The sequence below is a fragment of the Musca autumnalis genome, unplaced genomic scaffold (genome assembly GCF_047663935.1).
Source record: "Musca autumnalis isolate F117 unplaced genomic scaffold, ASM4766393v1 scaffold_3, whole genome shotgun sequence".
Classification (NCBI taxonomy): Eukaryota; Metazoa; Arthropoda; class Insecta; order Diptera; family Muscidae; genus Musca; species Musca autumnalis.
In genome coordinates this window covers 225,165,285-225,190,520 of record NW_027411866.1, presented here as the reverse complement: position 1 = coordinate 225,190,520, position 25,236 = coordinate 225,165,285, and the positions used below count along the sequence as shown (strand labels likewise).

The 25,236-nt window shown below is 34.4% G+C and overlaps 1 protein-coding gene across 4 annotated transcripts in view; it reads right to left on the bottom strand.

Moving 5' to 3' along the window:
• Nucleotides 1–25,236, bottom strand: part of Ac13E (Adenylyl cyclase 13E) — a 429,881-nt gene that overhangs the window by 64,634 nt on the left and 340,011 nt on the right. Inside the window, exon 1 of one of the 4 annotated variants that reach the window (XM_073976992.1) lies at nucleotides 8,451–9,372. The exons of the other annotated variants lie outside the window; for them this stretch is intronic. The gene's annotated coding sequence lies outside the window, so the exon portion shown is untranslated. Of the gene's footprint in view, nucleotides 1–8,450; nucleotides 9,373–25,236 lie in introns of those variants that run through there. 4 annotated transcript variants of the gene reach the window in all.

The window sequence follows — 25,236 nt, the reverse complement described above, 5'->3', positions numbered from 1 at the left end:
TTTAAAAAATCCACGATTTAGTGGTTTTAAAATTCCTCTAAAACTTATTTAAAAAATCCACGATTTAGTGGTTTAAAAATTCCTCTAAAAATTATTTAAAAAATCCACGGTTTAGTGGCCTCCAAATTCCTTTAAAAATTATTTAAAAAAATTCACGATTTAGTGGCTTCAAAATTCCTTTAAAAATTATTTAAAAAATCCACGATTTAGTGACTTGAAAATTCCTCTAAAAATTATTTAAAAAATCCACGATTTAGTGGCTCCTGCGATTTAGTGAATTCATAATTTCTCTAAAAAATGTTTTAAAAATCCACGATTTATTTAGTGGCTTCAAAAATTCCTAAAAATTATGTTAAAAGTCGTTGATTTATATGTTTTAATTTTCATTCAGAATCGAATCAAACATCACTGTAAGAAATTATCTTCCATGTGAAAAATCTCTCACTCTCTGTCGCACACGTGAAGGACAAAATGTCAGTGTAAATTAAATTCCCATTTACCACACGCATCAACATCATCATCTAATCTAATAATACTGTGATGTGTTTTCTGCGTTTTGTCCATTTCACTGTCATCATCTGCGCACTAAAATGATGAGTTGAACTGACACATTATATTAATATTTAATTAGATTGTGATACGGACTAGAGCGCCGTATGTATTTAATGGATAGGAGGACATAATTGTTGGGAATATTTTGTTTTTAGAATGCTAGGTTTTGGTTTCAGCTGTTTATTTAATTTCCTCAACAAATTAAAATTGTATTCGCTGATTTTAAAGGGAACGTTTACTATTGTTTCATTTTTTTGAGGTAATTTGGTTTAGGTTTTGTTTGTTTGCAAAAAAAAAAACTAACGGACTAACATGTTTGAGATTTTTTAGACAAATTGCTAGTAACGATAATTTGCAACGCTTCATTAAGTAAGCTCATCATTCATATGATGTGCTGAATTGTATTTTTAATTATTTATTTGCTAGTGTATATTTTTGCAATTTTCTGTCAAATGTTATGTTAGTTATTAAAAAAAAATAATTGTTAAAATTTTTCAAAGTCATTGCAGCACTACTTGCATCTTCTTTTAGTTATAGTTCTGCAAAAAGTTTCTCGGTAGAGAAGTGAAACGAGGAGATTAAGCACCTGTATAAATACTTATATAAAGATATGCATCTTTAGTGACAAACCATTACATTGGTACACTAGGGTTATGACTTATTTACGACCTCGTATCCATGTATGATATTTTGATGAGTTGTTACCTAAGATTACATAAAATCTCAATTATAAAATGATTCGATAAAAAACTTCTGCACAAAAAGCTTTAAAAGTTTTTATTTTTCAGAACTTTTTACAATATTTTGAATTCACTGTAAGCAGATATTTAACTGAAAACATTTTTTATAATAAAATGGAATGCTATGTTATCTTAGGCATTTATTGGCAAAAGTTCATTCATTCTCACTACAGGAAATCATTTTGGAGAAAAAAATCATAACCCTAATGTACACTTTATAAAGCTATATGCTTTATATTTACTCTCTCTCTCTCTCTTATACATTCGTACGTCACGTTACATCAATATTTGTCCAGTTGTTTTAGAAAACATCTCTACTCAGTATTCTTTTTAATTTGTTGTGACGTCTGCAAAATGTTTCATTGTAATTCCACATTAAATTAGCTCATGAAGAACCACTGTGCACCGGGGTTCAGAGTCGTTTTTTGCTGGTCAAAACTCTGTAACTTTTAAACGGATAGAGATATTTTCATACTTTTGTTCGGCAGATAAAATAATCAGCTTTCCGATGCATTAAAAACATTTGAATTCGGTCTAGTTGTTGCAGAGGAATTCAAGGTCAAAGTAAAAAATTTGAGTTTTTTTCATATTTTGCATCAAAGTTATTTTTAAATGCTCTAACTTTTTGAAAGAGACCAAAAACAGATAAACATACCATAAAAATACCTAATGAAAATTAAAAAAAAAGATTTGGAGTTTTTTTTAATGTTTACAATTTTTTTCAAAAAATTTAATTTTTTTTCCAAAATTAAAAAAAAATGCTCCTTGGGTTTTCATAAAACTCATATAACTCTTATAAAAACTCATATATTAACTCTTATGGGAAACGGTATGGAAACAAGTAAAAACGTATCAGTCGGCTTTGTCGACAGAGGTGTTCCCTCAGTCTGTGGGAATTGAATTGAAACACCTTTTTCCCAAAAAAGTACGTATTTAGGGGGCCTTTAGAATTTTTGGGCGTGTGGCTTCAAAATTTATCTATAAATTAATTAAAATATACACGATTTAGCGGCTTCATAATCCTCTAAAAATTATTTCAAAAATTCATGATTAAGTGGCTTCAAAACTTCTGTAGAAATTATTTTAAAAATCCACGATTTAATTTAGATTAAGTGGCTCCAAAATTCCTCTAGAAATTATTTTAGAAATCCACAATTTAGTGGCTTCAAATATTAGTAAAAATTATTTTAAAAATCTACGATTTAGTGGCCTCAAACAGTTCCTAAAATTTGGCTTCACAATTCCTCTTAAAAAATATTTTAAAAATCTACGATTTAGTGGCTTCAAACAGTTCCTAAAAATTGGCTTCACAATTCCTACTAAAAAATATTTTAAAAATCCACGATTTAGTGGCTTCAAACAATTCCTAAAAATTGCCTTCACAATTCCTCTTAAAATTATTTAAAAAATCCACGACTTAGTGGCTTCAAAATTCCTCTAAAAATTATTTTAAAAATCCACTATTTAGTGACTTCAAACTGTTCCTAAGAATTGGGTTCACAATTCCTCTTAAAATTATTTTAAAAATCCACTATTTGGTGGCTTCAAAATTCCTGTAAAAATTATTTAGAAAATCCACGATTTAGTGGATTCAAAATTCCTCTAAAAATTATTTTAAAAATCCACGATTTAGGGGACTCAAAATTCCTCTAAAAATTATTTTAAAAATCCACGATTTAGTGGACTCAAAATACCTCTAAAAATTATTTTAAAAATCCACGATTTAGTGGCTTCAAATTTAAGTAAAAATTGTTTTAAAAATCTACGATCTAGTGGCTTCAAAATTCCTGTAAATATTATTTAGAAAATCCACGATTTAATGGCTTCAAATATTAGTAAAAATTATTTTAAAATCCACGATTTAGTGGCTTTAAATTTCCTGTAAAAATTATTTAGAAAATCCACGATTTAGTGGCTTCAAATATAAGTAAAAATTGTTTTAAAAATCTACGATTTTGTGACTTCAAAATTCCCCCAAATTATTATTTTAAAAATCCACGATTTAGTGGCTTCAAAATTCCTCTAAAATTTATTTTAAACATCCACGATTTAGTGGCTTCAAATATAAGTAAAAATTGTTTTAAAAATCTACGACTTCGTGGCTTCAAAATGCCTCTAAAAATTATTTTAAAAATCCACGATTTAGTGGCTTCAAATATTAATAAAAATTATTTTAAAATCCAGATTTAGTGGCTTTAAATTCCCGGAAAAAATTATTTAGAAAATCCACGATTTAGTGGCTTCAATTATTAGTAAAAATTATTTAGAAAATCCACGATTTTATGGCTTCAAATATTAGTAAAAATTATTTTAAAAATTCACGATTTAGTGGATTCAAAATTCCTCTAAAAATTATTTTAAAAATCTACGATTTAGTGGCTTCTAAATTTCCTCTAAAAATTATTTTAAAATCCACGATTTAGTGGTTTCAAAATTCCTCTAAAAATTATTTTAAAAATCCACAATTTAGTGGCTTTAAACAATTCCAAAAAATTGTTTTAAAAAATCCCCGATTTTTTACTTCAAAATTTCGCTTAAAATTATTTTAATAATCCACAATTTAGTGGCTTCAAAATTCCTCTTAAAATTATTTTAAAAATCCACAATTTAGTGGCTTCAAACAGTTCCTAAAAATTGGCTTCACAATTCCTTTAAAAATTATTTTAAAAATCCACGATTTAGTGGCTTCAAAGTTCCTGTAAAAATTATTTAGAAAATCCACGATTTAGTGCTTTCAAATATTAGTAAAAATTATTTAGAAAATCCACGATTTAGTGGTTTCAAATATTAGTAAAAATTATTTTAAAAATTCACGATTTAGTGGCTTCAAAATTCCTGTAAAAATTATTTATAAAATCCACGATTTAGTGGCTTCAAAATTCCTGTAAAAATTATTTATAAAATCCACGATTTAGTGGTTTAAAATATTAGTAAAAATTATGTAAAAAATCCACGATTTAGTGGCTTCAAAATTCCTGTAAATATTATTTAGAAAATCCACGATTTAGTGGATTCAAAATTCCTCTAAAAATTATTTTAAAAATCCAAGATTTAGTGGACTCAAAATTCCCCCAAATTATTATTTAAAAAATCCACGATTTAGTGGCTTCAAAATTCCTCTAAAAATTATTTTAAAAATCCACGATTTAGTGGCTTCAAATTTAAGTAAAAATTGTTTTAAAAATCTACGATTTAGTGGCTTCAAAATTCCTGTAAATATTATTTAGAAAATCCACGATTTAATGGCTTCAAATATTAGTAAAAATTATTTTAAAATCCACGATTTAGTAGCTTTAAATTTCCTGTAAAAATTATTTTAAAATCCACGATTTAGTGGCTTTAAATTTTTTGTAAAAATTATTTAGAAAATCCACGATTTAGTGGCTTCAAATATTAGTAAAAATTATTTTAAAATCCACGATTTAGTGGCTTTAAATTTCCTGTAAAAATTATTTTAAAATCCATGATTTAGTGGCTTTAAATTTCCTGTAAAAATTATTTAGAAAATCCACGATTTAGTGGCTTCAAACATTAGTAAAAATTATTTAGAAAATCCACGATTTAGTGGCTTCAAATATTAGTAAAAATTATTTTAAAATCCACGATTTAGTGGCTTTAAATTTCCTGTAAAAATTATTTTAAAATCCATGATTTAGTGGCTTTAAATTTCCTGTAAAAATTATTTAGAAAATCCACGATTTAGTGGCTTCAAACATTAGTAAAAATTATTTAGAAAATCCACGATTTAGTGGCTTCAAATATTAGTAAAAATTATTTTAAAATCCACGATTTAGTGGCTTTAAATTTCCTGTAAAAATTATTTTAAAATCCATGATTTAGTGGCTTTAAATTTCCTGTAAAAATTATTTAGAAAATCCACGATTTAGTGGCTTCAAACATTAGTAAAAATTATTTAGAAAATCCACGATTTAGTGGCTTCAAATATTAGTAAAAATTATTTTAAAATCCACGATTTAGTGGCTTTAAATTTCCTGTAAAAATTATTTAGAAAATCCACGATTTAGTGGCTTCAAATATTAGTAAAAATTATTTTAAAATCCATGATTTAGTGGCTTTAAATTTCCTGTAAAAATTATTTAGAAAATCCACGATTTAGTGGCTTCAAACATTAGTAAAAATTATTTAGAAAATCCACGATTTAGTGGCTTCAAATATTAGTAAAAATTATTTTAAAATCCACGATTTAGTGGCTTTAAATTTCCTGTAAAAATTATTTTAAAATCCATGATTTAGTGGCTTTAAATTTCCTGTAAAAATTATTTAGAAAATCCACGATTTAGTGGCTTCAAACATTAGTAAAAATTATTTAGAAAATCCACGATTTAGTGGCTTCAAATATTAGTAAAAATTATTTTAAAATCCACGATTTAGTGGCTTTAAATTTCCTGTAAAAATTATTTTAAAATCCATGATTTAGTGGCTTTAAATTTCCTGTAAAAATTATTTAGAAAATCCACGATTTAGTGGCTTCAAACATTAGTAAAAATTATTTAGAAAATCCACGATTTAGTGGCTTCAAATATTAGTAAAAATTATTTTAAAATCCACGATTTAGTGGCTTTAAATTTCCTGTAAAAATTATTTTAAAATCCATGATTTAGTGGCTTTAAATTTCCTGTAAAAATTATTTAGAAAATCCACGATTTAGTGGCTTCAAACATTAGTAAAAATTATTTAGAAAATCCACGATTTAGTGGCTTCAAATATTAGTAAAAATTATTTTAAAATCCACGATTTAGTGGCTTTAAATTTCCTGTAAAAATTATTTAGAAAATCCACGATTTAGTGGCTTCAAATATTAGTAAAAATTATTTAGAAAATCCATGATTTAGTGGCTTCAGGCAATTCCTAAAAATTGGCTTCAAAATTCCCCTACAAATTATTAAAAATTCCACGATTTAGTAGTATCAAAAAATTCCTAAAAATTATTTTAAAGTCCACGATTTAGTGGCTTCAGACAGACAGTTCCTAAAAATTGACTTCAAAATTCCCCTTAAAATTATTTTGATAATCCTCTATAGTGGCTAGAAAATTCTATTAAAAATTATTAAAAAAAATATTTTAAAAATCCACGATTTGGTGTTTTCAAAAAATTCCTAAAAATTATTTTAAAAATCCACGATTTAGTGGTTCCAAAAAATACTTGAAATTAGTTTAAAAATCGATGATTTAGTGGTTTTAAAAAATTCCTCAAAATTATTTTTAAAATCCATGATTTAGTGGTTTCTAAAAATTACTTAAAATTGGTTTAAAAATTCATTTTTAGTGTCTTAAAAAATTCCTAAAAATTATTTTAAAAATCCTTGAATTGGTGGTTTCAAAAAAGTACTAAAAATTATTTTAAAAACCCAAAATTCCTCTAAAAATTATTTTAAAAATCCACGGTTTAGTGGCTTCAAACAATTACTTAAAATTGGCTTCAAAATTCCTCTAAAAATTATTTTAAAAATCCACGGTTTAGTGGCTTCAAACAATTACTTAAAATTGGCTTCAAAATTCCTCTAAAAATTATTTTAAAAATCCACGGTTTAGTGGCTTCAAACAATTACTTAAAATTGGCTTCAAAATTCCTCTAAAAATTATTTTAAAAATCCACGGTTTAGTGGCTTCAAACAATTACTTAAAATTGGCTTCAAAATTCCTCTAAAAATTATTTTAAAAATCCACGATATAGTGGCTAGAAAATTAAATTAAATATTATTGAAAAAATCCACGATTTAGTGGTTTAAAAAATTTCTAAAAATTATTTTAAAAACCCACGATTTAGTGGTTTCAAAATTATTTTAAAAATCCACGATTTAGTGGTTTCAAAAAAAAATTCCTAAAAAGATTTTCATGGGGAGTTAACTAAAGGAATGGAACGACATATTCCATTTTGGAAGTGTCATATTTTGGGAGTCATTCCTCTCGATAGGAAACGTGGACTTGGACAGGAAACATGGGCTTGCCCACGAAAAACATCATATTGCTGTAAACAGGGCTACTAGGAGTACCAACGGTAAAAATTTCCAAACGATTCTCGCACAGACCCTAACCGCACTTAAACAAAAATGTTGATCATTTGTGTGGGTGGTACCCTAAGGAATGGGCCGATAGGGTCCACTTTTGAGCATAAAGTAAGTTTGGGCAAAATATTTCGAGATCCAAAGTTTGGACCAGCCACCAGTTTTCGGGTAATTTTCTCAAGAAGTATGAACTTGCCACTGAAAAAAACTTGTATCATCGTAATAGATGTCTTGACTGCAACCTGTTTAAAGAAAAATCAGAACAATTCGAGAGGAGGTCCTAACCTGCACTTTTCCAATATTTGGTGTGGAGGCATCCGTATGAAAGTGTATGTACCCTCGTTAGCATAAATGTTGAGGGTATACAACACACATTTGTTCCCATGTAATTTCAAAAAGGGTAAAAAGTGCTGAAGGGATGTAGCGGGACGGGTATAAAAGTATATATGGGCTGAAAGAGGACACTCTCGGGCATCATTCTGTCAAAACGGAACATTGTTAGGTAGGTAAGATTATTTTATTTAAGACCCGTTTCAATTAATTACCGTATCGTTAACACGAAGTGAGCTATTTTACTTTTCCTTTGCAAAATTTACGTATTTTGCAATATTCCGAAAAATGATCCTCTTTAGGAGCACGCCCCGCCCACACTTTCCAATATTTTGACCCAACTTTTTTGGCTTCCTTAGTTTCAACATGTTTACAATCAAAACAATCGGTGACGACAAAAACTATGGGTTTTGGCCAGGAAAATCAATTCCTGCACTACTGTGCGGTGGTCCCTCCATCCAGCATCAGATTTGTTCATATTCCATTTCGACCAAACACAAACTCTTTTATCTTTCTCCATTAACAATGTAGGTATTCAAAATCTAATATTTGTTTTTTTTTCTCCTTACAATTGCAAACTTATGAAAACAGTTCTTTACAGTTGCAAAATATAAACAAGAACCTAAATACTTTATAAATAAAAAAATACATATAAACAAATTTTCAACTTGTTTGAACAAAGAAAGAAACAAAACGTTTGAAGTTACCCTCAAACGAAGAAATTAGCAATTATCGATGATAAAGTGGAGGTGGAGGAGTGTAAAGATGAAGACAAATAAAAACACAACACACATTAACATACCCATTATGAGCGTAATACGGTAGCTGGCCGAAAATAACATTTTATGGTTGCTGGTAGGAGGAGGTGGAACAGGGCAATTTCGATTAGACAACAATAATATCAGCAATAACAGCAGCAGCACGCAACAGTAGCGATAAATACAAATTTGCAGGTTTCTTTTTGATCAATGCGGGCCGGTTTTTGGTCTTTGTTTTCCGTTTGTGTAGCACCAAAGTTTGTAGAAGTCGGCAGTTAATTGTTTTGTTGTGAATGCGTTTAGCACACAGTAAGAAGAACAGCAACAATAGCAAGAACGAGAACACGTTTCTAGCGTGACGTTATAAACAAAACAAACAAGCACGTGCTTCTTCTAGGTCCTCTACTCTCACAAGGGAATTTTTTTTTTTCTTTTGAGACACTCACGCACTTGTTTGTGGCCGACTCACACACACACATATGCACCATTAGTGGAAATAACAATTAATTATCAGGTGGCATGTTTAAGGATATTTTTCCATATTTTCTAGGGCCTCCTTTTTTTACAAATGAGCAGTTAAATTGGCATTGGCCCTTCTTTGCTAAATGCGGCACTTCAAATTGAAAACAACACTAACATGGCAATGACACGCCATGACATAACGCACGATTTCACTTTATTACAACAACAGCGATTAACAAAAAAATATTAGTGGATTCTTGATGATTTTGTTAACTTCTTTCTTGTTACTCTTAATTTCCCACGACACTTCAACAATCATTCAACACGCAAATCACTTTACACTAAAATCACACAAAATAATTTTTCATATTTTCCTTTAGTCATTTCAAAACTTCAGTACTTCTAACATTAAATTCACTAACAAAATCCCGTTGCGACTATATATTTTTTTCGCCGTTATTTTTTATCGATGTTACGTTTAGGGCTTAGACGACTCTACTAACTGATTTGAATTTCTTTTCACATTTTTTTTTCGTGTTTTGCTTTGTGTTTTCCTTAAAGTTTTTTTTGCCATATTTTTTTTTTTTGCTTTGCCGTTTGTGTGTGTTTTTTGTTTATTTGAGAATTTATTGTTATGAGAAAAACTGTTTTTTTTCTGCTCTGTCCTCTTTTAATTATAACGTTAGCCGCCGCAAAATTTTGTGAGAGTCACTCTATGTATGGTGTTGTTGTAAGTTCGCAAAGGTTCGTAACGGCATGTGTTGTTGATAACTCTTCTTGGCGCTAATCAATCACCCGGCTATCAAAAAAGTTTTTAAAAGTAGTGAATTATTAAAGCAACAAAAAAAATAATAATGGGAATAAATCGAAAAGAATATATAAATAAATAGTTGGCGAAAAACATTATTTTATCGATTTCTATCGGCATGAGGGTATTACTGCACGCAGAAAAATATATGTTAGAAATATGTTTGGATCCACTGATTGAAAACAAATATATGTCTGGATCCAAACATAGTTTGTTTGTGTCCAAACAAATATATGTTTGCAACATTTTGTAGAATATCTCAATTTAATACGTTTGGGTGAGGTACCTCACATGACTAAAGCGGCAGTCTTCGTAAAAGGTTATGGCTGCAATTTGGAGACAGAGCGCATGCTCGAAGTCTTTGAAAAACAAAATGAGACTTTGGAAGGGAAGAGGTGGGAAGTGTTCCACAGGGAGGAGGAAGAAGAGGGCACTCTCCTTGTGGTGGGAATTGACGACCTCTCACTAGCCAGTCTCTCAAAGACGAAGGGCAGGGCGTCCTAAATCTGCAACGCAGTCACCTTCAAGACTGGAAGGGCAAGAGTCGGAGAGGAGGGAGAAAAACCTACCGACCGAAGACACAGAGGAAGACGAACCCATCAGCGCCTCTTAAGAAAACCGTCTACTGGACGACCAATGATTGAGGTCATCCAGATCAACCTCCATCGGAGCGAAACGGCAACTCATGCGCTGATGGAGAAAATGAACAAAGGTAATATACATATAGGTCTAATCCATGAACCTTGGACAGTGAAGTACAAGGTCTCTGGATTGAACCATATAAATTATCAACTTTTCTACGCTAGCACAGGTACCCGCCCGAGGACCTGTATTATTGTCCATAAAAATGTATGCTTTCTTTTCTCTCCAGAGTTGTCATCGTCGGACGCCACGGCATTGAAGCAAGGGAATGGTAATATATACTTAGCATCTATATACCTACCGTTCGACTCCCCGACATTACCACCTACGTCGGAATTGCAGCAGCTGGTGAGGAAAATCAAGCAAACAGGTAATGAAGTACTAGTAGGTAGCGATGCTAACTCACAGCACATTTTCGTGGGGTAGTACTAACACTAACAAAAGGGGTCAAGCCCTTCTAGATTATTTGAGTACTAACGACCTAATAACTCTTAACGTAGGAAATAAACCTACATTTGTTAACTGAATTAGGGAGGAAGTACTTGATATAACAATATGTTCAGAAAACCTAAAAAACGAGGTACATGACTGGATTGTCTCAGATGACCACTCCTTCTCTGACAACAGGTATATTAGGTTCAAAATATCAAGGCCACCGCCAAACCGGATAACATTTCGTAACAAATCCAAAAAAAAACTGGACCAAGTTCGGAATTAAATTAAGGTACAGACTGGGGCAAGGAGAAGATGAGGAATGCCTAAGTAAAGAGGACATTGACAGTAAAGTCAACAAATTAGCCGAAGACCTGGTAAAGTCTTTCGAGGATAGTTGTCCCCTACGAGAAAGGAAGTCTGCCTACGAAAAACCCTGGATGACAGGGGAAATTCGGAACAAAGGCAAAGAGGTCCGTAGACTTTACAATAGGGCAAAACGAAAAAAATTACCTGTATACTGGGACAACTACAAATCAAAACTAAAAGAATACAAAAAATTGACAAGGAACGCCAAACGCAACTTCTGGAAACTTTTTTTGCGAACAGGTAGATAGCGTAAACGACGTATCAAAAATAAAAAAGTTTCTATCCAAAACCCATACACAAGCCGAGCTAATGGTTGATGAAATGGGAAGGAAGATTGAAACAAGCGAGGAAACCTTAGGCCTTCTGATGAGAACACACTTCCCCTCGAGCACTGCGGCCCAAACAGTGCTTTCTACGGAAAATGTCTACGCATCAGAAGAAGTACAAAAAATAGACAACTCTATGTTTAAGCAAGCCATAATGAGCTTCTCACCAAACAAAGCAGCAGGACCTGACCAGATCTTCCCGGCCTTACTTCAAAGGGAAGTGGACTATATTTCGTCCAAGCTGGTAAGAATTTTTAACGCGTGCTTAAAATTTGCGCAGGTGACGTAGGGGATGGAAGATACCAAGTAATGGTCCTGACCGGTTTTAACATGGCAAAGCCCAGAATTTATCTTGGTCCCTCTTTCATCCCAAGTGGACACTGACCTCCCCGGGGTGTCACCTGGGGAACTGCCTTTAACACCCGTTAAAGGTAGTGAGCTAACATGTGCCGAGCGTTCACCCATAAGAACGTTAAAAACTTGGGTTTGGGCGTCGGGTTAGTAATCCTCCCCTAGAAAAAACAGCCTACTACGAAAAAACGAAAGAAAAGAAAAAAAAAAAACACCTCTAAAGTTGACGAACCCCGCAAACGTTTTAAGGACCATGATCTGCGAATCTGCACCTGGAATGTTCGCATTGGCAGACGTACTTGAAAAGTACAAGGCCGATATTACTGTCATACAGGAAATACGATGGATTGGGAAAGGGATCACAACAACACCTAAAGGTGACGCAGTGTATTATAGCTGACATGACGTAAAGCATGAGTTTGGTTGCGGATTCGTAGTTAGTCGGAGGCTAAAACATCTGGTATCAAGCTTCACCCCAGTGAATGAAAGACTTGCAGCAATTCGAATAAAACCTAAATCCTTCAACATCAGCTTTATTTGCGCTCATGCAACCACTGAAGAAAAGAACGAACAGACCAAAGATATGTTTTACGAGCACTTAGAAGAAACATATGACCGTTGCCCTGCCCATGACATTAAAATTATTCTAGGCGATTTTAAAGCCAAAAATGGAAAGGAGAATATCTTTGGCCCAACAGTCGGGAAATTCAGTCTCCACAGTGAAACATCTGACAATGGTATGAGGCTGATAGACTTTGCAGCTGCAAAAAACATGGTAGTTAGCAGTACCAAATTTAATCATCTCGATATTCATAAGGGCACCTGGCTGTCTCCAGATCAGAAAACAAGAAATCAAATTGATCATGTTGTGATAGATGGAAGACATTCATCGAGCGTGTTGGATGTACGATCGTTCCGAAGCGCAAACATTGCTACGGTTGAACGTAGCAAACAAAGTGCGAACAGACACAACACGGATGTTGGGCATCGCTAAGCTGCAATCACAACAGATAGCCACAGCATATTCCACTCAACTAGCCCAATTGCTTAATCAAAGCACTCCTCATCCCGATAACATTTCAGCGCAATTGCAAAGCATTGCCGACTCCATGCAAACAGCCGCAAAACACATACTTGGATACCAGAGACCTCCACCAGGGAATCCATGGTATGATCAGGAGTGGTGTGCTGACACCGAAGAGAAAAAAGCGGCATATAGGTCTACTTTGCAATCCGTAGCAACGCGTAGCGCACGAGAGAGATACAGGGGGAAAAGGAGAGAGGAGAAACGTCTTTTCCGCAGGAAAAAGATAGAGAGATGGAAAAGCGGGAGTGTGAAAAAATCGCGATGTACGGGAGCCAGAATGATGTACGAAAATTCTACCAAAGAGTCAAGCATTAAACTGATGGCTTTGGTACAGGCACATCCCCCTGTAGAGACCAGCAAGGTAATCTGGCAACTGATACAGATTGTGTACTCAGGATATGGAAAGAAAATTTTTCAAAACTGTTGTATTCAATAACAGCAAAGACGATGAAGATACCACAGTCACAATCCTAGAAGATGGTATTGAATGTATACCGCCCAGCCAAGATGAGGTAAAGACAGCAATAAATCGGCTGAAGAATAATAAGGCAGCAGGAGCAGATGACTTATCATCCGAGCCGTTCAAAATCGGAGGCGACACGCTGATAAGGTGTATTAGCACCATCTGGCATGAAGAACCAGTACCCGACGATTATAACCTGAGTATCTTGTGCCCCGTCCACAAGAAGGCAGATAAGACTGTATGCTCTAACTATAGGGGCATAAGTCTACTCCCCAGTGCTTACAAGATCGTGTCAGGTATATTGTGCGAACGACTAAAGCCTATGTTCAACGAGATAATTGGACCATACCAATGCGGCTTTAGACCTGGCAAGTCCACCATTGACCAGATATTTACCCTGCGGCAAATCCTGGAGAAGACCCAAGAGATGCATATCGACATCTACCACCTTTTTGTCCATTTGTCGATTATAAAGCAGCCTTCGACAGCCCGTTGCGTTCAAAGGTATTCCAAGCCATGTCTGAATTTGGTATCCCCGCAAAGCTCATCCGGCTTTGTAAAATGACTTTAACTGACACGAGGTCCTCAGTTAAAATAGGAAAGAACCTCTACGAAGAGTTTTGTACCAAAAGAGGTTTTAGACAAGGAGACAGCCTTTCGTGTGATTCCTTCAACATCCTGCTGGAAAAGGTTATACGAGAGGCAAACGTCAAAAGAAGTGGCACAATCTACACCAATAGCCACATGTTACTTACTTATGCTGATGATATAGACATCATGGGCCGATCTGTAAAAGAAGTAACTGATACCTTTATGAAGGTCGACGGATAATCTGATAAAGTGGGTCTGGCGGTAAACGGTGAGAAGACCAAGTTGATGGTGTCGACGCGCAGTGCGTCCATTGAGCTCGGACCGACTGTGGAAGTTGGTTCCTATAATATTGAGGTAGTAAAAAACACAACAAACAACATCAGTTGTGAAATAAAAAGAAGAATTGTATTGGCCAACAGATGCTACTTTGGTTTAAGTAAGCAGTTTAAAAACAAAGCCACATCTCGTCAAACAAAAATAACGCTCTACAAAACATTGATACTACCAGTGCTGATGTATGGCTCCGAAGCCTGGGTACTTGCGCAAGCAGACATGGCAGTGCTTGGTGTGTTTGAGAGAAAAATTCTTCGAAAGATCTACGGACCAATCTGCGTTGACGGTGAATATCGACGTCGCATGAACCATGAGCTGTATCTGCTATACAACGACATCAATATAGATAAACGTATCGAGATGCAGCGATTGCGTTGGCTAGGCCATATCATAAGAGAATGAATACGGACCGCTTGGCGGTGTACGCAGAATTGGCAGGCCAAGGAATAGATAGCGCAAACAAGTGGATGATGAGATGAAAAGGCGCGGTATTCCAGAGTGCGAAGCAACAAATAGCGAGAATTGGAGATCTTTTCTTAGTTCGGCCTATGAAACAAATGTTCTGTAATGGGCCAGCTAAGTAAGTAAGTAATCTAGTCCATCAAACATCTAAAAATATATACTTGAGGCAGACGGGAAGAGTAAAAATAATTGATAAAAAAAATCCCTCAGGAGGTAAACACTTTTGCATAGGGCGTTCGGGAATCTGATAAAAAATCCCTTAGGAGGTAAAAACTTTTGCATATTTGAAAAATTCCAAGTCTTTTGTTTAATGACAGGCTTTCCCAACTCAGGCACATCAGGAGCGATTTTCAAAAGCTAGACTGAGAGGTAAAAAGGTATAAATGAGAATCCCTAGATCAAAGAGCCTATAGACAGGATTGAATAGCATTCACAATGATTTAGTTGCAAAGACTGATTGTGAATGCCGCATTCGGAGACTACACCCCAGCCATCATTGCAGAAGAACGCCAGCCGTAAAGGCTAACATGAGTGATTTCAGACAAAATAAGGTCCTTACGATGCACCACACCACACCCAATACATGCCCAGAACGACTCGATGCATTTGCTTAACTGTCCAGCTAAACGCACTCACTTGTCTCCCGATTCTTTAGAGATACAGCCAATCCAGTTTATAGAATTTTTGAATCTTGACACACGAACGAACGAAAATATTTGTGATGCTACATCAACAATTTATTGTGGAAATATTTAGGAAATGTAGCCAACATCATTATTTCATAAGAAGGCGATACAGTCAGTGCATTGTCCCAATTTGGACTTCTATATCTCAAAAAACGATAAAATCCTAGAAAATATCATAGAAGTCAATCTTGTAGAGAATTTTCACTGCTACAACATTTTCTCTAATTCCATTTTGATGGGACTTGCAGTTTCCAAAGCAACATTGTGAAAATCTAAAAATCCTAAAAATGTGAACTGTGGCCGTGATTCATTTAAAAAGCGCTCCGGAGATTTTTTGTTTTTTCTCATCCCAGAACATTGTAGTTTCAGAATCCACAAAAACTTCCCAGGTATAAGCGCCTTCCACTTATAGTTGGTTCAGACGTACCGTGCCAAGTTTTCGGTATGGTAGGACATATACATTAGAGTTGACTGTAACGTTTACATCAGTCGTAAAGAACCATTCGAATTCCACCCATTCATATTATGTCCACTACTATGGCTCTATGCTCTGCTACAAAAGCGTGCCAGTTTCTGTTGAAATGGTCTTTAGATTTGCGTCACATTGGACCGAGAATTAACGTTTTATTTAATTCTCACCTTTTTCCATGAAAAACGTTTTCAAAAATAAAACACACACAAAATGACAACGTCTTTGTGTTTTTACTCGAGTTTTTGTTCTGTGTTTATCTGAGATACCGGTAATTATTTTATTATTATTTTCTTTGGTTTATTGCTGTTGCTATTGTTGATATTTACCGCTATAAAGACGGTTGAATATTTTCCACAGTGTTTTTTTTATTTTTACTTTGGGTTAGGGTTGGTTTATATTTTTCAAGATAAGTCGTATTTACAAAAACGTAGAGTGACGTTTGTCATGATAGTGTATGTATCTCAGAGACTCACTCACCTACACATAATAGAGAAAGTGATACAAAATGATTCTTTCATTAACTTTAGAAAAATATGAGAAAGAAAATTTATAAAAAATCGGAAAGTTTTAAAAAAAATTACACGGGAGAAAATTTGTTGGATTTTTATTCTATGAAAAAAATTACATGAAAACAATTTTAATAATTTTGTTTTTGATAATTTATATTAGAGTAATCAATTAAGGCATCATGACATAAGGACATTTCGGAAACTTTAGACCGTAAAAAATTCTTAAAAGTACTTTTTTCAAAATGCCCGTCGTGATGCATGGAGATTCTAAAGCAGAATTCGGCACCTCTTTACTCGCGAGCAAGCAAAAAGAGCTTCTCTTTTCACTCACTAATTGAAAAACCGTGCACTGACAACAGTGTTTGCTCAAATTGTTGTTGTTGTGTGCCGAATGCTGTTCTAAAGCATCCAAGATCACCCATACACGTTAACGTTACTGCAACAACAACATATGTTCTCTTTTTTCTCATCTCACGTGGTGTAGCAAAGGCTTTCCTTTGATCAGAGAAACCAATGCACAAAATATTTTGAGCACAACCGCTCTAAAGCATGCCTTTGCCGTTAAATTAACATTTTGAAAGCTTTAATTGTACTTTTCCATTTACTTCAATCGTTTAACGGCACTTGTATCACTATACTCAAAAGGTATCAAATTTCAAAACACGTTTCTCTTTCCATCTCTGGCATCTTTTAGTTTTTTTTTTTTTTGCCTCAGCTACCTCTGATAATATCTCAATTGCAGCAATTAAATATACTTGAAAAAAAGTAATCACTTAATTGCCATAATTTTTACCTCGTCTGAATTTCATCTTATCAAAGATAAGTGGCTATAATTAGGTCTGCTTTTTTGGTTTGTTTGGAAGCAGCCAGTCAGACCTTATGGGATTTTTCCATTGTAAGATTTCAAACAAATCACTCAGTTGTAGGTGTCAGCATAAATTTGTCAGTAAGAGAAAAGAACTTGGTAGTTAAAGCGATGCATGGGATGTTATTTTTTTAAGGTAAAAAAATGATAAATTCCGATGTTATGTTTCATCAGTCTTATGATCGAATGTGGGCATAAATGTCCATTAAAGTGAAGAATTTATTATTAATTATTCGAAGAATTTGTAAAACATTTTAGTAGCTAAAAAATAAACTGCATTTTTGATATTTCGTTTGAGACAAGGTAATATCATGTTCTTCTGAGCAGCCACGTCATTTACATGTGCATGTTGCTTTAAAACAGGGATGGCCAAAAACACAAATTTGCAGATTATAACTTGCGCTAGTGTGCGTGGAAACGTAAACAATGTATCAACCTAACGAATGTGTTTATAGTGTACGTGTGTTTCGTATGCCCGCGGGCATAGGAAAGTTGTTGTTGGTGGCCATCCCTGCTTTAAAATATGTAAAGCGTTAAGACAAGTGTGTCGTATGTGTTATATGCTGTTTAATAGTCATACGTACAGAAGTCCTCATTGAATTCTTAAAAGGTATTACAAGCATTGTTCTTTTACGTTAAAGTTTCTTCAAGTTTTACCAGTTTTACCATTTTTATACCCTCAGCATTTATGCTAACGAGGCTATATACACTTTCATACGGGCAAAATGTGCATCATCGAAATAACGGTTTTAGACCCCAAGTATGTTTGAACGAAATGTGTTTCAGACAATTTGGAGTCGATTAAGCAATGTCCGTCCGTCTGTCTGTCTGGCTGGCTAGCTGGAGCGCACGATAACTCTCGAACGGATGAACCCATTCGGTTCAAATTTTGGCTTTCGTAATATTTTGCCCAAACTTAGTTTAAGTTCGCAGATAGGCTATATCGGTCCACTCCTTCCGGTACCTCCCACACAAAAGTTCGAAAATGTTCGGAAAATTTGTGCGCACGATAACTCTTGAAGGGAGTAACCGATTTGGTCCATACTTTGCACATCCTGAAATGTGTACCAGGCATAGATAAGGTTTCAATATGGACTCAATCGGTCCACTCCTTCGGGTACCTCCCACACAAAATTTCGGAAAAGTTTTTGTTTTAGCAACTTGTTTTTTTGTTGTAGCAACTTTTATTCACCGCCCCCATACGACTGTACAAGTTTCATCAGGGGCAAGTCCATACTTCCTAAGCAAATAGCCTGAAAGGTACAAAAAACCCCTATGGCACAATGTGAGGTGGTTGGAGCTCAAGATAACTCTCGAACGGATCTGCCGATTCGCTTCAAAATTTGGCCTTATCAATCTTTTGTCCAAACATAGTTTAAGTTCGAAGATAAGCCAGTTCACTTTAAGACCTGATATCGAATCACTTTGATTTTTGTTGAAGCAACTTGCATTCGCTGCTCATTTACGATGGTAAAAGTCTTCTCAGGGGCAAGTCCATACTTCTTAAGCAAACAGACCGAAGGGTGTAAAAACCACCTATGCCACCATATGTAATGGCTGGAGATCCATTCTTTTTAGTATCTCCTCCGCAAAACTTTTGATCTTTAGTCCTAATCAAAATGTTTGTCGGTTCAAACGCCCAAAATTTTTAAAACCCTCTAAATACATACGTTTTTGGGAAAAATTGTTTCAATATACACGGGCTGAGGGTATATCTCTGTCGGCAAAGCCGACTGATACTTTTTTACTTGTTTCATTAGCATTTGAACAAATGCAAAGGAAGTCGTGAAGGATCCGATCTTTTCATCAGCATTTGGACCAATTCAATCGATCCAATAGAGATGAATTTGTATTTTTATGTATACACATTTTTCTAAATATATAAGATTAATTATTTACAATAGTCTAGATGTTGTCGGAGACTCGAAAACACAACCAACGTTGTTAAAACTCTCGTCGTAATGATAATATTATTGCAAAGGGTTGGTGAAAATGACATGCCAAAGCATTGGTGTAAATGACATGCTTTGGATTCAAAAAATTAATAGCATCTTTTGGGGTCCACGCTCATATAAAATTCATCTATGAAAATTCAAAAAAGATGACATGCCAGATTGAATGGTATCTTTGGCATCGAACTTTTTGCTGGGATTATTATGAGTTTAAATAAATTGATAAAGTACCCGTACAATAAATGGTCAAAAAAATCATGTATCCAAATAATTCGTTACTTACAAAAGTAATTGTTAAAATGAAAAAAAGGCAGAAGAAAGTGATCGATAGTGGCAAAATTTACATATTTAAATTTAAAATATCATGTAAATTTTTATAAAACAAAAAGAAAAAATTATATTTTGTGTTTGGAAACCTGTTTCATTTTGTCTATAAAACCATGAGCTGTAACCACCAGAGATCCAATTTACTCGCGAGTGAAAATTTGGAAGAGGTTGTAAGTTTTTTGGGTGCAATTTTTTTGGTGAAGGTTGGGCAAGTATATTTGAAAGTGGGGTAACTTTTTGTTTGGGTGGGGAAAAGGGCAATTTGCCCCCGTCTAATTGCTCTAATTCAAGAAGAGTTTCACTCGCGAGTGGAATTCGAGCGAGTATTCGGAGCTCTGGTAACCGCCGAATGCTTATATTTGCGATCTAAAATGTTTTTTAAATTTTTACTTTTGTTTGTTAAATTCTAAACACCTTATGTGTATACTTTCCAATAATAAGGATATAAATAAATAAAAAGAAAAATACAAAACAAATTTACAACATTGTTTTTTTTTTTAAAAAATGTACTAAGGGGGTGCTTTAGTTTTGGCCAACACTGTAAGTGTTGTTGTGACGACCTTCGGTCGAAGATTCCTCCTAATCAATACGGTGCATAGAATAGGTCGCCGCACAATGGTTCAAAAATCGATTTTCCTTTCCAAAACCTTAAATTTTTGTCGTCAACGATTGTTAATTTCTATATGGGATTCGATAGTAATTATATTGAAACTAAGGAAACCAAAAGGGTAGGTCAAATTTTGTAAGCTCTAGGCGAGGTGTGCCCCTAAAAACGACAATTTCCTCTTATTTGGAAAATTCGTCATTTTTGCAAATTTCTGGAGAAAAAAGTAGCTACTTCTCGGAAACTACAATAGATATTGTGTTCATTGTTTTTTTTGTTAGGTAGTTAGAACTGTTGCCGTTAAGAAACGTTCTAATAAATTACCGTAGCGTTTACACCTTGTGAGCTATTTTATTTTTCCTCAAGTTCGAAATTTTAGTAGAATTCCAAATTTAGTGGTGTAGAACTTTTAGGGAACAATGTGGAACAAGGTTTCGCAATAGCAGAAAGAGTGTCACATATTTACTTTTGCACACGATAACATCTGAGGGGAGTAGCCATTCTTTGCATATCGTGAAATTTCTACCAAACTTAAATGAGGCTTCAATATGGACTCAATCGGTCCACTCTTTCGGGTACCTCCCACACAAATTTTCAGAAAAAGTTCAGTTTAGGACCTGCTCTCGCATCGTTTTTCTTTAGGGTTTAAAGATTTTGCTTGGAAACCGTAAGCCCTATGTAAATGGGCCAAAGGAAAATGTTGTCAGTCAGTCAGTGCATTGTCTCAATTTGACTTCTATACCTCAAAAACGGTAAAACCTACGAAAATATATTAAAGGTCAATCTTATGGAGAATTTCCACAGCTACAAAATTTTCATTGCGCCCATTTACATAGGACTCGCGATTTCCAAGCAAAATCGTGAAAACCTAAAGAACTCCTAAAAATGTGAACTTAAATCGCTATTTATTTGAAAATCGCTCGGGCGATTTTTTTGTTTCTTGATATTTCTCATCTATGAGCATTCTAGTTTCAGAATCTGCAAAAACGTCCCAGGTGTAAGCACTTTCCTTTAAAATTAGTTAAGGCGCACCGTGACAAACTAATTTAATTAATTTCTCGTTGGAGTGGAGCATAATGATCGATGATTTTTGCAAGTGAAAAAGGAAAGCCGAAGATTCGAACCCACACAACCAACACTATGTGACATATTTTTTTAAATATAAATATATGAGGAAAAGTCAAAATTTTTTAGTTTCCATGAAGCCAAGGTTTGCACTATTATAATACGCGAACTATTGTAGTTTACCAGTAACTATGACTATTGCTGGATTTATTTAGATGTTTTTGTACAAAGCTCGAAAATTTAGCAAAAAAAATGGTAGTTATGACCGCGTAAAGGAAAACACATAGTTAAAAACACGTTGAAGCTAAACAGGTTTTTTACATTGCTATTCGATTTCTGATTAAACCATTCAAATGACGGACATCTGTCCAAAGTAAAAGTAGGAGAATGCAAAATGAAGATTACACTTCTAATGTATCACTTTCCAAAATTTCCACTGCATCCACCTTTTATGGATGCTGACATTTGGAAGCCGGATTTCAGGTGTTTTTTGTATTTTTTATGTAACTGGGACGCGCATTCGGATATTTCGAAAAATCAATTATAGGATTAAAGAACTCGCGATTTCGCATAATCTGATATGTATACTGAGTATGTAGCCCACACAGCAGCAGAGTAATCTACTGCCAAAGGCCAAAATTTAGTGCGATATTTTTTCTAAAAAACCTATTTTTTGGGTACAGTATTTACAATATCGTTTTGGGTGTGCTGGTACCCCGCGATATTTTAGTTTTTCGACGATCCGGATCATACGAATCACAGATCGTAAAAATCCATCTACTAGAACGGCGGAAATGGCTACTGCAAAAATTTAAACATTTGCGAAAAATGTTTTTCAAAATATCGCTGACTAATTAGCGTTTTATGTGGATCGTTTCTATTTCAATGAAGAAAGTGAATCATCACTCGCGTTTGTGCGAAAACAGCGGTTTGAAAAATTTAGTGGCATGGGAGCTGTATCCGATTTATCCAAAAAATACTGTGTGATGCTACATCCACGGTTCTTGATGGATTTTATTGAAATATGTTTAGATCGATGTATTTTTTCACGGTTGATAGTGAAATCGGATGCGCATAAAAAGTGTATGCACTTTGTGCAAAATATAAGCGTAATACAGTTTGTTGCACACTAAACTGCAGACGATGCTACATCTTAGCGGCCAAAGTAAATTCTGGCAAATGTGTACAAATTAAAAGAGAAGAATTCGCTGTATTGGTAAAACGCATGCGCATCAAGTGATTTTGAGGATTTCGCGATTTACACGCATTTCAAAATGAACATTACCCGATACAATTTTATTTCAAGATTATACCCCATTTAAAGGAACCCAACATTTATTTGAAAGATATCCATATCTTCTGCTAGATGTTAGCGTGTTTTCGAGAAGTGATTAAAATAAAAAATGTGATTTATTGCGTGGAATTTAACTAAAATAGAAGAAAAACTCCGACCCATTTTTCTTACATTTTGTTCAACTAACTCACAAAATAAATTTTAATAAATATTTTCTCTTACAAAAATTTTATAAATTTCCTCAATATATTTTTTTGTTTTTTGCTATAATATGCAAACCGCTAAACGGATTTGTATAGTTTTGGTTTCATTTGAATCTTCGCGATGTTTAGATTACGTACATATTTTTTATATATTTTTCAGATGCATAAACAGCTTGAATTTTATTAGAACAAGTTGTAAACTACCAATTGTTTTGAATGCTTTCCTAATTTTCGCGAAAATTTACAACTTTTTCACTAAAGTTATGGGACCTCAGTAACCATATAGTATGTAGGAAGCCCCTAATTAAGAGAGTTTCTCAATATAATGATTAGAGTCTTTTAAAGATTTTTTTCTTTTTATCAGAATTGAAACCGCCATAACTTTTGCGCGCAACAACCAAAATTAGTATCTCGAACAGATTTAAGAATGGGATTTTTTTCCCAATCTATGTACCAAAAATCATTCATGTAGCTTAAAAAAACATTTTTAATTTTTTTTTTTATGGAAAACTAAAAAATTTTTTCTTTTCTTCATATACACTTTCATACGGGCAAAATGTGCCTCATCGAAATAATGGTTTTAGACCCCAAGTATGTTTCGACGAAATGTGTTTCAGCTGTTGGAGTCGATTTAGCAATGTCCGTCCATCTGTCTGTCTGGCTGGTGCGCACGATAACTCTCGAACGGATGAACCGATTTGGTCCAAAATTTGGCTTTCGCAATATTTTGTCCAAACTTAGTTTAAGTTCGGAGATGGGTTATATCGGTCCACTCCTTCCGGTACCTCCCCCACAAAAGTTCGGAAAATTTGTGCGCACGATTACTCTTAAAGGAAGTAACCGATTTGATCCATTTGCACATCGTGAAATTTCTACCACACTTAGATGAAGTTCTAATATGGACACAATCAGTCCACTCCTTCATGTACCTCCCACACAAAATTTCGAAAAAGTTCAGTTTAGGACCTGCTCTCGAATCGGTTTGATTTTTGTTGTAGCAACTTATTATCACTGCCCCCCATACGACGCTATAAGTTTCATTAGGGGCAAGTCAATTTCTACCAGACTTAGATGAGGTTCCAATATGGACTCAATCGGTAAACTCCTTCGGGTACCTTCCATCAAAAATGTCAGAAAAGTTCAGTTTACGACCTGCTCTCGAATCGCCTTGGTTTTTGTTGTAACAACTTGTATTCACTGTCCCCCATACGAAGGTACAAGTTTCATCAGGGGCAAGTCCATACATCCTGAGAAAATAGCCTGAAAGTTGAAAAAACCCCTATGACACCTTGTGTAGTGCTTGAGCGCAAGATAACTGCCCCCCATACGACGCTATAAGTTTCATTAGGGGCAAGTCAATACTTCCTAAGAAAATAGCCTGAAAGGTACAAAAAACCCCTATGACACCGTGTGTAGTGGCTGGAGCGCAAGATAACTCTCGAACGGATCAACCGATTGGGTCCAAAATTTGCCTTTCGTAATATTTTCTCCAAACTAAGTTCAAGTTCCAAGTTGGATTATATACACAAATATTCGAAAAAATTGTGCGCACGTTAACTCTTGAAGGGAGTGACCGATTTGGTCCTTACTTTGCACATCGTAAAATTTCTACCAGACTTAGATGAGGTTCCAATATGGACTCAATCGGTAAACTCCTTCGGATACCTTCCATCAAAAATGTCCGAAAAGTTCAGTTTACGACCTGCTCTCGAATCGCCTTGGTTTTTGTTGTAACAACTTGTATTCACTGTCCCCCATACGAAGGTACAAATTTCATCAGGGGCAAGTCCATACTTCCTGAGAAAATAGCCTGAAAGTTGAAAAAACCCCTATGACACCTTGTGTAGTGGTTGGAGCGAAAGATAATTCTCGAACGGATATGCCGATTCCGACCAAAATTTGGCCTTCGTAATATTGTGCTCAAACTTAGTTTAAGTTCGAAGATAAGCCATATGTGTTCACTGCTTCAGGTACCTCCCCCACAAAAGTTATAAAATGTTCGGAAAAATTGTGTGCACGATAACTCTTGAAGGAAAAGACCGATTTGGTCCATATTTTACGCATCCTAATAAATCTACCAGATATAGATCAGGTTTGAATATGGACTATATTTGTCCATTCCTTCGGATACCTCCCACACAAAATAGTTCACTTTAAGACCTGCTCTTAACTAACTTTGATTTCTGTTAAAGCAACATGCAATCACTGTCTCAATTACGACGGTAAAAGTTTTTTCAGTGACAAGTCCATACGTCATGGGAAAACAGACCGAAAGTTGTAAAAAACCCCTATGGCACCATATGCAGTAGGTGGAAAGCACAATAACTCTCGAACTGATAAACCGATTTGGTCCAAAATTTGCCCTTCGTCATATTTTGTCCAAACTTATTTTAACTTCTAAAATGGCCCATATCGATCCTCTCCTTACGATACCTCCCCCACAAAAGTTCAACATTTATGTCCAAGTGCAGTTTAGGGTCTGTTCCGAGATCCTTTGGAAATTTATACCGATGATGTTCTTTGTGGT